At 36.1% G+C, this 12,853-nt stretch overlaps 2 long non-coding RNA genes across 3 annotated transcripts in view; one reads left to right on the top strand and one right to left on the bottom strand.

Annotated features, from left to right (window-relative positions):
• The window catches only part of LOC111090088, a 90,971-nt gene that overhangs the window by 30,838 nt on the left and 47,280 nt on the right, over nt 1-12,853 (bottom strand). For both annotated transcript variants that reach the window (XR_005370859.1, XR_005370858.1), the window contains exons 3-4: nt 9,625-9,722; nt 6,033-6,171 (exon numbers count right to left, since the gene is read on the bottom strand). This is a non-coding gene — a long non-coding RNA (uncharacterized LOC111090088). The remainder of the gene's footprint in view (nt 1-6,032; nt 6,172-9,624; nt 9,723-12,853) is intronic.
• LOC119867941 overlaps nt 1-12,853 on the top strand; it is a 155,977-nt gene that overhangs the window by 134,228 nt on the left and 8,896 nt on the right. The gene's annotated exons all lie outside the window — the stretch shown is intronic.

The following is a 12,853-nucleotide window of genomic DNA, read 5'->3' as shown; positions in this document are numbered from 1 at the left end:
GTCTCTCTCACAGCTCACAGACCAAAATCTCGAGTTTCTCTGTCCAGTACAGAAGCCCTGATATATGAAGCTATTCAAATTCAAATTTAAATTAAGAACTTTTCACAAATGGTATCAAGATACCCCCATTTCTACATTAAAATATCTCAATGCCTCCTATATGAATGTTTAAACCTGCTCTTCTATATAAATGTCCTTTCTGTCTCGTCTACAATAACCCTATTGCTACTGACATCATTCTCATAAACTTTACAATAGTCTCCCAGTTGATCTCCCTGCCCATGTTCCTGCACATCCTCTCCCCACCAAAATTCATTTTTGCACAATGCATCCAAGGACCTCCTTCCAAAATGTAAATCTGGTTAAGTTCCTAGTAACAAGTTTCAGTGGTTTCCTAGTATTTATATAAGTTGACCACATGATATATCATCTAAACTAGATAATTTTGCTAATAATGGAGGATGCTATTAATAATTATGCTGCTACAATAGGACTAAAGTGGACCCTCTCAGGTAAACCAGTATGTATGGTCATCTTTTATAGAATCTAAATTTCTGAGCTCTTAAATAATCTAACCCTGTCTACCTTTTCAGCTCTGTAGGTCTACTTGCCATTCACCAAATGTAGTGTCCTATTACACTTCTGTGAATTTTATTGTTCTGGTCTCTCAATCCAGATTTCCTGTACTCTCCTTATCATGCCTGCTAAATATAGAATTTTAAAAGATGAATATAAGCACTATATACACTATTATTTTTATATATATGTATTTCCTGCTTATGAAGTAGTATACAATTCTCAGAGTAATTTGAAAAATGTAGAAAAGTTTTAAGAAGAACAAAAGCATCTACATTCTTACCACTGAGAGACAACCACAGTTAATATGCCATACTGTACTTTTCTCTATCCATGTATACACTTACAGTTTTCTTACCAAAACTTAATATTTACTATTTTATAATAGGCTTTTTATGTGATATATTATTTATTTTCTCATATCACAAGTATTCTTTTATAATATGAGTTTTAGTGAATAGAAATTAATTCACTGTGTGAAGATAACACAAGTTTAGCTAATCTTGTGTTGGATATTGTTTGAAATTTATAAAATTTTTAAATAAATATGTTTTCTCACAATAAAAGCAATTCATATTAACTGAAGACTTTTGCAAGGAAAATGCACAAAGAAGAAAAGAGATTTATCATACTCTGAAAAATTATTTGCATGGCGTTTGAAAGATAAGTCTATGAAAACATATTTCTGCAATTGCTATTAAGTCAATGTAAAATATCACATTTCTAGAAATACGGACATGCAAATCTTCAAGAATGCAAATACTGTATAAAGGTAGCTTTGTCAACAGCTATGAATATTTTTTCTCTTAATATCTAATGCTGCTACTAAGCTTAATGCTTATAAACATATACATGTTAAAGATGTTTGTAAAAAATGCTTCTTAAGGTATGTAGCAGCATTCCAGGAATTCTACCTATGAACATTAAGGTGAAATGTAACCTTTCTGAAAATCTCCACTGCATTTTAGTCACAGATGAAATAGAGAGAGATTCATTTTTTAAAGTTATGCAGAATATCTGACCTGGGAATTTTTGAAAATATCAATTATTTATCTGAGAGGTGTTAGACTTAACCAAGCTTAATTGAACCTGGATTTGTGATCTAGGAAACAGAAACATGATTAATATATCACAGATATAGTAACCATTTGCTATTTCAGCAAGTGAAAGGTGGACTTGTGAATATATGAATGCCAGAACATGTGCCAAAATGCTACCATAATTTTATTACTTCTTGCTGTTCTGCTAATTTTAAAATGACTTCATTTAATCTGAATCAAACTTTTAATATTCCACATCTTGGTACTTGTTTGGCAGGAAAATGTCACAAATGTATTCCTGTGGTCTGTGCACACTTAGCTATTGCAGAAATGTTTAACTATCTCCTTTCAAAAAAAAGATACCAAAATATTTAGAAAAAAAGAGTGCCACCAGCTAGGATCCATGGTGACAATAATATTAACATGCAGCTGGATTTGGGAGGAAGTAGTTCAAATCTATAAAAACAGCTACAATTTTTCTCTACTCCAAGCCCTAAACGTACACGTATTATAAGACTCAGAAGTCATGGTTGAGAAAACACAACCTCCATAAGGGCAGTGGTTTAGCAAACTCATGCCAGCATGTAACCGTAGAGCCAACCAGCACCCATGCTTGCATAGGAGAAACTAAGAGGCACGGTGGCACCTGGCCATTCTGAACTGGGCTTTGAGGAAGAGCATGTAACTCACTTTTGTAGGTGTTTGGGTGCATCTGCAAAACATCAGGGGTAAGAGTGTAGCCTGCGGGTTATGCACACTTGCACAAACTAATTATAGAAATGTAGATGTGCCAAAAAACATACCTGAGTGTCTTTGGCCAAAGAAGGGAAAGAAAGAAAACTAAGTTGAATCTCAGACCAAAGCCGAACACACTGAAAGAACACTGGTTATTTGAGAGGATAGAGCCTCTGTATGTCTACTAGTGCATCGAGGATGGCATGTGCTAACACAGGCATGAAAATAGATACTAATCCTCATGTTTAGGAGGTGAAAGCAAATCAGTTCAGATAAGTTACTCTACCCGAGTGTTCAGTTTAATTGAGGTCATTTCAGATTGCCAATTCAACATATTGACAGGAAAAAAATCCAAACTAAAGTTTGCTGTAGTACAAGCCATGAGTCTCACTGGTTCTCACACAACAGCAGAGGTAGGAGCAGGTGATGAGCGATAACAGAGCTGATACCAGTTGGCTGGGCTACTGAGATTAAACACACAGCTGTCTTGGCACCAGCGAACAGGCAGCTCCTGCAACTTGCACTTTTCACCCTGAAATGTATAATTACTCCCTTGACTAGGGCACAATGCTAACCCTTCCTTCTACTTCATTTATTAACATTCTTTTGTGCACAATTATTCACACAAATGCACTTTTTGCCCCTTAAGATGTAAATGTCATAGGTAAAACCAATATTTGTATAGATCAAACCATTTTCCTTTGGCTTCCAATATAAATTTTACAGATGAGGTCCACAGACACACAAGCTAAGTTGGTGTAGACCACTACAGGTAAGTAGAAGGTGTCATGCAATAACAGCCCTCTGTAGTTGCATAGAGCTTCACAGGTTTTAAGTCACTTTCACATACATGACTTTATTTCACACTCACAATAGCCTAGGAAATAGGGCAAGAGTTATCATTTGTGTACCATTGAGTAAACTAATCTGGATCTAGAGATGTTTCATGTGTTGCTTAAGGGCCCATGACTAGTAACTATGCAGATTTTCTAACTCAGAGTTCAGCATTCTTTCCTCTACAGTGTAAACTAAACTGGATCACTGCTGTATTTTTTTCAAAATATATATATTTCGAGATAAATTTCTCCATATGTTTCTATGCACAGACATCTAGATAAATTTCTGTATATACTACTTACATATAGATATTTCTAGAAAGGAGAGATGTTGTCTGCCTAAACTCTCTAATTCCATCCCTATATCAACACTAGAAGGAAACAGGAATATAATATTTCCTTTGAAGTCTGGGAGGATTGGGAGGAGGACCCTCTGCTCTGGCCACATGGAAAGAAATGCAGGAGGAACTAACTCTTCATCCTGGAAATACACACAGCATGAGTCATCTATTTTAATGTAACGACAATAGTCTCTATGCCCTGAAGTTACTTTATATACTCGGAGAAAGTTGGCAGAATAACCCCCAACTTACAAGTCAGGAACTTGGGCTATTGAAAGTTTTATTTAAATGACCTTTCCCTTTAACAAAGTCTGAACATAACAAAGCTTCCTTCCATTCCTGCAGGCCTCAGGGTATAAGGAAAACAGGGTGTTGCAGGAATAAAGATGTCAATAAGAATTGAGTAAATAATAAAAACATTGATAATACCACAATAGATGATATCCAAAGACAGTTAAAACTGGAAAATATCAAAAGAAGTGAAGGCAAGATTTCTCTTGGGTGTTTGAATTTCTAAATCTCTTAGGAATAATTTGTATTATCTGCAAAATCTTAAGAAATATTTAATTGTATTTGTCAATGCAACATCTATTGGAGCTTATGTCTTGTTTTATTTGGCACTTTAGTGAGGCACTTTTGCACAATTATGTCAACACATTGAGTTAGCCTTTGTCAAGAAAGGCAAGCATTTGAATCTGTGTCAGTCAAGCATTTCATTTTTAAAAAATGATCTGAGTCAAGAACAATAGACAACTATTCTTGGCTTCATTAGTGCCTTTATTTTGATCTTTTCCTTTTGACACTCTTTCTCAGGCACATCTGGGCAAGTCTAGTTACACTAAGCCCCATTTAAAGGATACCAAAAATTCCACAATGAAGTTCTCTCCACTTGACTGAAAGATTTTCACTCTCAGGAAGAGTGGAAATTGAATATGATTATCTTTCACTTTGAGATTCACTTATAATAGGAACAGGTGCATTGAAGCCAGATTGGGGTTAGTAATGAATGGGGAGAAAGTGCAGAGACTATTAGATTCAATATACAACCAAATTTAGCAGGAGTAAGGCAGAGAGGTTGACAGGGAGATGAAATCAAGAATAGATTAAATACCACAAATCTCATTAGTCCATACCTAATACAATGAACAGTAGATTCTGTTACATTTTGAAACAAAAGAAAACACATTGAGAAGGGACCGTAAGTTTTAATTAATTAGATATACATTAGTTACTCTTAATTAGTTTGTATTTCCCAAAGCTAATAAACACTCAGAGATTATGTTTAATTCTCTGCTAATTAATATTAACGTTAGAAATGTTAAGAAAAAAGTCAATTTCTAGAAATAGTGTGCATGTGCCTTTCATGCTATCTGTATGTTTTAAATGGCTTCTTGCACAAGTGGAAATACTCTTAATTATTTTTAACTCTAGATGTAGTCAGAGACTCTGTTTCTTAAGAAGTGGAGTTAGAGAGACTACCTATGATGAGCCTTCAGAAAAATTTAGTGTATATATTTGCCTAAGGAGGGATGACTTTATCACTGTCTTTCAAAAGAGTTGAGCACTACTAGGTATTTATTTACCCAAAGGATACAAAAATACTGATTCGAAAGGACACATGCACCCTGATATTTATGATAGCATTATCAATAGCCAAATTATGGAAAGAGTCCAAATGTACATTGACTGATATGTGGATAAAGAAGTTATGATATATATATACGTATTTGTGTGTGCATGTGTGTGTGTGTGGTGGAATATTACTCAGCCATAAAAAAGAATTAAATCTTGCCATTTGCAACAACATGGATGGAGCTAGAGAGTATAATGCTAAGCAAAATAAATCAATTATGGAAATACAAATACCATATGATTTCACTCAAATGTGGAATTTAAGAAACAAGGGATCCCTGGGTGGTGCAGCAGTTTGGCGCCTGCCTTTGGCCCAGGGCGCGATCCTGGAGACCCGGGAATGAATCCCACGTCGGGCTCCTGGTGCATGGAGCCTGCTTCTCCCTCTGCCTCTCTCTCTCTCTCTCTCTCTCTCTGTGACTATCATAAATAAATAAAAATTAAAAAAAAAAAAGAAAAAGAAACAAAAGGATGAACGGGGTGGGGGAGAGAAGCAAACCATAAAACAAACTCTTATCCATAGAGAATACACTGAACATTGCTGGAGGGAAGGTGGGCTGAAGGATGGGTTAAGTGGGTGATGGGTATTGAGGAGGGCACTTGTGATAAGCACTGGTTATTTTCTGTTAGTGATGAATCACTAAACTCTACTCCTGAAACTAAGGTGAGACTACATGTTAACTAAATAAAATTTAAATAAAAAACCTAAAACAAAAATTAATATGTAAATGCATAAAATTTAAAAACACACAAAAAAAACCTTTGTTACCTTAGAGACAAAATGCAAGAATCAAAATGGCTGCATTATATTCTTTTTATAATTATTATTTTTCTTTTTCTTAAAGCATTTGGAGACTTAAAATAGCACCTACCAATAACAACCATTTATGTTTTTCTCCTTGCTGGAATAGTTAAGTAACAGACTCTTCTATAAGACAGTGAAACTCCTCATGGGTAGGGGTCCCTTATTGGTTGTATTCATCAATGTAGACTCAGCTCTTATCAGAGTACCTGGAACATAATAAAAGTCCAATAAAGATTTGTAGAACAAGTGAGTGATTAGACTGTATATTCAAACCGGCTTCTTGAATATCAAACATCTCTACACATCTTCAGAATGTATATGGTGAAGAAGGAGTGTAGGCTTTATAGGTAAACAAGGTTGGATTCTAATTTAAGCTAATCACCAAATGAAATGAGCCTCAGTTTCCCTTTATATAAAATGAGACTTATGCTCACTTTGCTTGACTGTAGTACAGATTACAGATATTGCACACACACACACACACACACATGCACAAAGTCCAGCAGAATATCTGATATTTATTATATGTTCCATAAATTGAAGTTATCTTTACTATTTAATACCCAGATCATCTATTAAAGTAAGTTTAAAATGAAAAGCTTAGCCAATGCCTAGTGCAACCTCTCATAAATGAGAAAAATTAGTCTAGAAAGAGCAAGTGGTTTGCTGAAGAGTCAAAAATTAGTGCTCTTCAGAGAAATGAGGATCTGTACCAATTCCTGCTGAAGGATTTAAGATCAGATTTCACTGGATCTGTCCTCTATTTTTAACTGCACATACATTTGGCACAATTCAGCATATCTTTTTCTATTCCCCACAAAGTTAAATATATATGGATAAGTTACTATCTCTTAATATTAATCTTAACTTCTTATATTTTTATACCTTCTCTGTCTTTGAAACCAGGTAAATAAACTTAGAAATTGTGCATGATGAATCAGTTCTCCAAGTGACTGCAGTATATACCAATTTATATTGTCATGAATATTGGTTGAATTAAATTATTTCAATTTGTTTTTGATGTATCGCTTCAATTTTTTAAAGTTTAATTAAGAGTAAAATAGGAGCATCTGGGAGGCTGAGCTGGTTAAGCATCTGACTGTTGATTTTGGCTTAGGTCATGATCTCAGGGTCTGTGAACTTCATGCTCAGCAGGGAGTCTGCTTGAGATCCTTCCCTCTCTCTTTGCTAGTCCCCTCCACTCACTTGGCTCTCTCTCTCTCCCTCTCCTAAATAAATAAATCTTTTTTAAAAGAGTAAAATAATGCTTGGTAAAATACTCCCTCATCTTATCAGAATACCAGAAAAACTCAGTCTGTGCCTAAGGCAAGGTGTGGTACCATTAGGTGGCATCTTGCCACTGTACAGAGGCCTCAAATAATGTACTCTTTTAGCAAATTGAAATTATCCTAATGGCTTGAAGACATCTGGAGAAGCCTTAGCCTCACCCACTTCTTAGCTTCTAGCAAAGCTAGAAGTGTCCTCTTGTGTCCCCTTCCTCCTTCAGACCTGCCTTCTCCACCCCCAGTGCATATCTTATTCCCCCCTCTCTCATCACTATGTACTGATCCACTGTTATGTGGTTAGGGGTCTGAACCATCAACACATTCATCTGCAGTTTGCTACAAATCCAGCAGTGAAGCAAAGCAGTGGAAATACAATGGTCCAGGACAGACTCTGTTCATGTCCTGTCATACGGGGGTGATAGGCCTCAACCATATTTAGTTTCTTTGACTGAGGTTGCCTCATCTGTACATCAAGGGTAGTGAAAACATGGACTGTTACAGTTTCCCAAGGTTATTCAGAAGCTCCAAGTCTGAAAAAAGCACTGAAAACTGTAAATGCTCCCCAAATATTGGTTGCTTTTAGGATTATTACCAAAGGATCTCTTTCCCCCCAGGCTTACTTTGTAGGATAAAGTGGGGGTTGGTAACACCAAACTGATGAGCTACATTAGTGAGCCCAAGTAATGAAAGTAAAGTATTTTAATCGGTTTGGGCTGCTAGAGCAAAATATCATACACTGGGCAACTTGAACAGCAAACATTTATTTCTCACAGTTCTGGAGGCTATGAAGTCCAAGATCAGGGTACAAGCAGATCTGCTGTCTGGTGAGAGCCCCCTTCCCGGTTTGCAGTTGGCCACTTCCTTGCTGCATCTTTGCACATGAAGAGAGAGCTCTTCTTGTCAGGACACTAATCCTACTATGTGGGCTCTACCCTTGTGACCTTACCTAACTTAATTGCTTCCTAAAAGCCCTGCCTCCTAATACCATCACATTGGGGGTTAAGGTTTCAACATGTGAATTTGGGGGGCACACCTCCAGTCCTTACCATAAGGGGTCAAAATATTTTGAAATATCTGGGACACCACAATGTATGAACAATGCACCAAGCTGGAAGTGAGGTATGGAATTTCAATTCAGGCTCTATATCTTGCCCCATAAACTAGAAAAGTCACTTAGGAAATTAGCAATTAATTATGTGTCACGTACCATGTTAGGTATGTAATTCACATACGCTATTTCTAATCTTAAAATATTATAGCAAGGTAATTAAAATTATCCTTACTTTGCAGATGAAGACATGGAGACTCTGAGTGGCTTAGTAGCATGCCTAAGATTACAAACATACTCAACAGTAGCCCCTCTAAGATTCAGACCTAGTTCTCTTTCTAAAATCCCTTCTTCCCTGACTCTATCATGCTATTGCTTTCCTCTGTGGTTGTCTTCTATGTGAGTTGAATGGTCAGTCTAAAAATTTTCTTAGGCCCCATTCAAATCTAAAATGTGATAATCGACGGTGATGAGTATTTGGACTTCTTAGATGAGCTATTAAAATAGCTCTAAATAAATTGATTTGTGTGCCTGTGAATAGATTGTAAGTGTACCAAGATGTTAAGACACTTCTCTCTCAGGCTTGTGGAGAGGAGACAGGGGAAGCTGGAACCCCTGGCCCCATCACTGGGAGTACCCTCTTCCATTTACTCCAGTTTGCCATGTGACTAAGACAATTTTTGGTGTGTCATGACCAAAAGTGTTTGGGAAGCTCTGTAATAATGAATCACGTGACCACATATAACAGGGAGAGTATTCTGGTGCTTGAAACCAGAGAATCTATATAATTCAACTCATGTTGTGAGCCTGGAAATGACTTAGTTTCCCCAGAAAAAAAAAGCCATAGCATGATTTATACATTCTGCAACTTGTATAGTTGGAGGAGCAAATAAACTGTGCAAAGGCAGACACTGAGGGAGCCAAGAAAATTAAACATTGATCTTTTGAGCATTCCTAGGTAACCGTATTTATGTAAAAGTTTATTTAAACTAATAGTCTTGCTACATTTTTAAGCCTTTATTAAACTAGAAGATATGTGCCAAGTTTACCTACTACTGAACAACATGAATTTTGAGTTCTGAGATGCAATATGAAATTCTACTTGATTCTAATCTTTTCTTTCCATTGATTCCAAAACTTCTAAAGTACATTGCACTGTAGAAATATGCAAAGTGGTTACCTAGGATGACCTAGTTGATGTTTAATAGTTTATCGAGCATGTACATCTCTGAAATATTAAGATTAGAATTCCTTGACAAATTATAAAGCTGGTATTTCCTCTTGGTTTAGAGGTGAGCTTCTACATTTTATAGCCAGAAACTGACCTTGACCCTTTTCATGAAACAGAACTGTGGAAGTATAGGCTGCTGTAGTTCCTATGATGCCCTTCTTTGCAGGCAGTCTTCCAGGGATGAGAAATACACTAAGGGACAGAGAGAAAGATTCAAAAATGCAGCATCCTGTGGGCAAAATATCATCCATGCAATTAATTAAAACTGCAACCTCTTAAGGGGACATGTGCCCCCCAACACCAGCTATTTCAGAAAAAAATGCACCACATTGCTTCAGTCTAAGACAAGTAAATATGCTCACATTGCATGCAGAAGAAACCAAAATTCTCTACTACTTCTCTGTTTAGTCCATTGCCAGCCTATACCTTTGTTTGGGACATTAAGGCTTCACATAAAAATTTTCAGACTTGTCTTCTTCATGTTGAAAGTTAAGAGGAAGGTGGACTTTTTTCTAATAAACAATAGTAAAATTATTGATTTCATTTATGAGTCATAGGTCACATTCTCTCTTAAATGCAATTCATTACTTAGGGTGTCCTAATATTATTTAGAAGTTTAAAGCTGGATGCTGCTATCTCTGTTAAATGTAGAAAAGAAAACCAGTAATTCATGACTACATCTATGGCAAATTTTCCTTTCATTGTCCAAACTCAAATTATTGCCTCATTTTGCATGTTGTCTTAAAAATGAGAAAGTTGATTAGAGACCAATGTTCACTATCCTTTAGAGCTTAAGCAAATTACAAAATGAAAATAAAATAGCTTTATGTAAATATAAAAACATCTCTAATTTAGTTTCAAGTATAAATATTTATTTTGAAAATATAAAATACAATAGCCTTTTGAATAAGGCCTCCAAGTTTATAAAAACCTTAATTGAGATTTTCTAGGGTAGAATATGAAAATTACACCCACCAACAGTTCTATAAAATAGAAGGTCTAGTAGGGCTCTTGCAAAGATAATACCAAGTCAAATAGCCAACAGAAAAGGCTCAATAAAAAACAACCACTATGCCACTGGGGTGTTTGTTTACTTTTGTTTTCTCTTTTCAAAGAGAAAGAGAAATGTTCTGGGGTTCTGGTAAACTCTGAGGTTTGTTTGAAGTGTTCCCCAAATGTGTCATGCTGTATCATGTCCAAATGCTTTTCAAGGTTGGTTCTCTCTGTCTTGAGCGCCCAGCACCTTCTTCTCCTGGCAAATTTAGATCCATCATTTAATGTCCAGTTCCAAAGAACCACCTCAAGAAAGCCTTTTTAGATACTGGTTAAATTGATCCATAGCATGGGCACAGTTCTATTCTAGCACTGCTTGTGACATTAGACTTCTCCCTGTGAGTAGAAACCAAGTTAAACTTTGTTTTTGCCATGAGTTTTTGGTAAGATTAAACATAACAAATGGAACCACCTAGCACAAACTTATATGTTTTGTCTACACTGAGTAAATGCTTTCTGATGTCACTGCTATTGTTATGATTAGGCTGCAGGGCCTGCAGAGAGGGCAGCTAAACTGCAGCCAACACAGTCACACTGGGCTTATGCATGTAGCAGCACAGGTAGGTCACTCCCACATCCCTGGTCACTCAGGTCCTTCTCTCCCTCTCCTGTCTTCTAATTGTCACAGGGAATACTTAGAGGTGAAGTGATAGATCAACGAAGGGAACTTTATCCTGCATTTGGTTTTGCAGACATAGAATCAGGTACTTTTGTACCTGATTTTGTACTTTTGTACTTCTCCCACTGACTCCTGGGAGAATCCTGGGTTTACCTGGGATCTAGAAATAATGGTTTCCTTGTTGTTTTAATATATGATATGTGCTACTAATGTAATGATACATACTAATGTATGACAAATTGCAAATCAAATGGTCATATTACTGAGTTGATATATTTAGAGAATTTAGACACTATTTATCTTTGCTAGTATTTGTTCTTAAATAAGGGGGGAAGTTTTTTCTTTACTTTTTTGTATTAATTTCAGAGGTAGAATTTAGTGATTCATTACATCAAGTGCCTTCCTTAATGCCCATCACCCAATTACCCCATCCTGCCACTCATCTCCCCTCCAGCAACCCTCAGTTTGTTTTCTACAGTCTAGCATCTTTTATGGTTTGCCTCCCTCTCGATATTCATCTTATTTTATTTTTTCTTCTCTTCCACTGTGTTTATTTGTTTTGTTTCTTAAATGCCACAGATGAATGAAATAATATGATATTTGTCTTTCTCTGACTGACTTCACTTAGCATAATAACCTCTAGTTCCATCCATGCCACTGAACATGGCAAGATTTCATTCTTTCTGATGGCTGACTAATATTCTTTTGTATATACATACCACATCTTCATCTGTTGATGGACATCCGGGCTCTTTCTATATTTTGGCTAAGGTGGACATTGCTGCTCTAACATTGGGGTGCAAGGTACCCCTTCGAAACACTATGTTTGTATCCTTTGGATAAATACCTACTAGTGCAATTCCTGGGTTGTAGGGTAGCTCTATTTTTAACTTTTTTGAGGACCTTCCATACTATCTTCCAAGGTGCCTGCATCAGTTCGCATTTCCCACCAACAGTGTAAGAAAGTTTCCCTTTAGAAAAATGTTTTTATTTTTTTACAAAAAAGAAACCCCCCCCCCAAAAAAGTAAATATGTGAGGTGATGGGATGTGATAATTAACACAATTGTGGAAATCCTTTCACAGTGTATGTGTATATCAAATCTTCATGTACACTAAATATCCTGCAATTTTATTTGTCAGTTATACCTCAAGAAAGTGATGGAGGGAGAAGCCAACCAAATAAAAAGTGACCAGTTAAGACAGTCTATTTGTTTGTTTTTAATAATACTTAATACCATAGGTATTTGGAAATATCTAAAAATTCAGGAATACCTACATTTGTGTCAGTTTATTGACCCAGTTAAAACCTACTTGCATATTTTCACGTGCATGCAGTATATAATTGTAAAGTAAGGAAGAGAATTTTGCATGTTATATGCAAGATTTATTCTTTATTCTACAGCCATATTAGTTGTACGCTTTTCTCTCAAAGTCACATGCACTAAACCGGTAATAAATGCCAGCCATATGTAAAATGGCATGTTTGAGGATCTCAAGGTTACAATGATATATCCTTGACTTCTAGAAACTTATGGTAGTTTAGCAATAGGTATTCCTTATCCTTGTATTTTTCCTGTTCCCTCTCTTTTTGGATAGTACATATGAAATTTAACTAGCAATTTTATAGGCCTATAAAATCATAAGTAGATT

The sequence above is a fragment of the Canis lupus genome, chromosome 15 (assembly GCF_011100685.1).
Source record: "Canis lupus familiaris isolate Mischka breed German Shepherd chromosome 15, alternate assembly UU_Cfam_GSD_1.0, whole genome shotgun sequence".
Taxonomy (NCBI): domain Eukaryota; kingdom Metazoa; phylum Chordata; class Mammalia; order Carnivora; family Canidae; genus Canis; species Canis lupus.
This window is presented reverse-complemented; position numbering and strand designations above follow the sequence as displayed.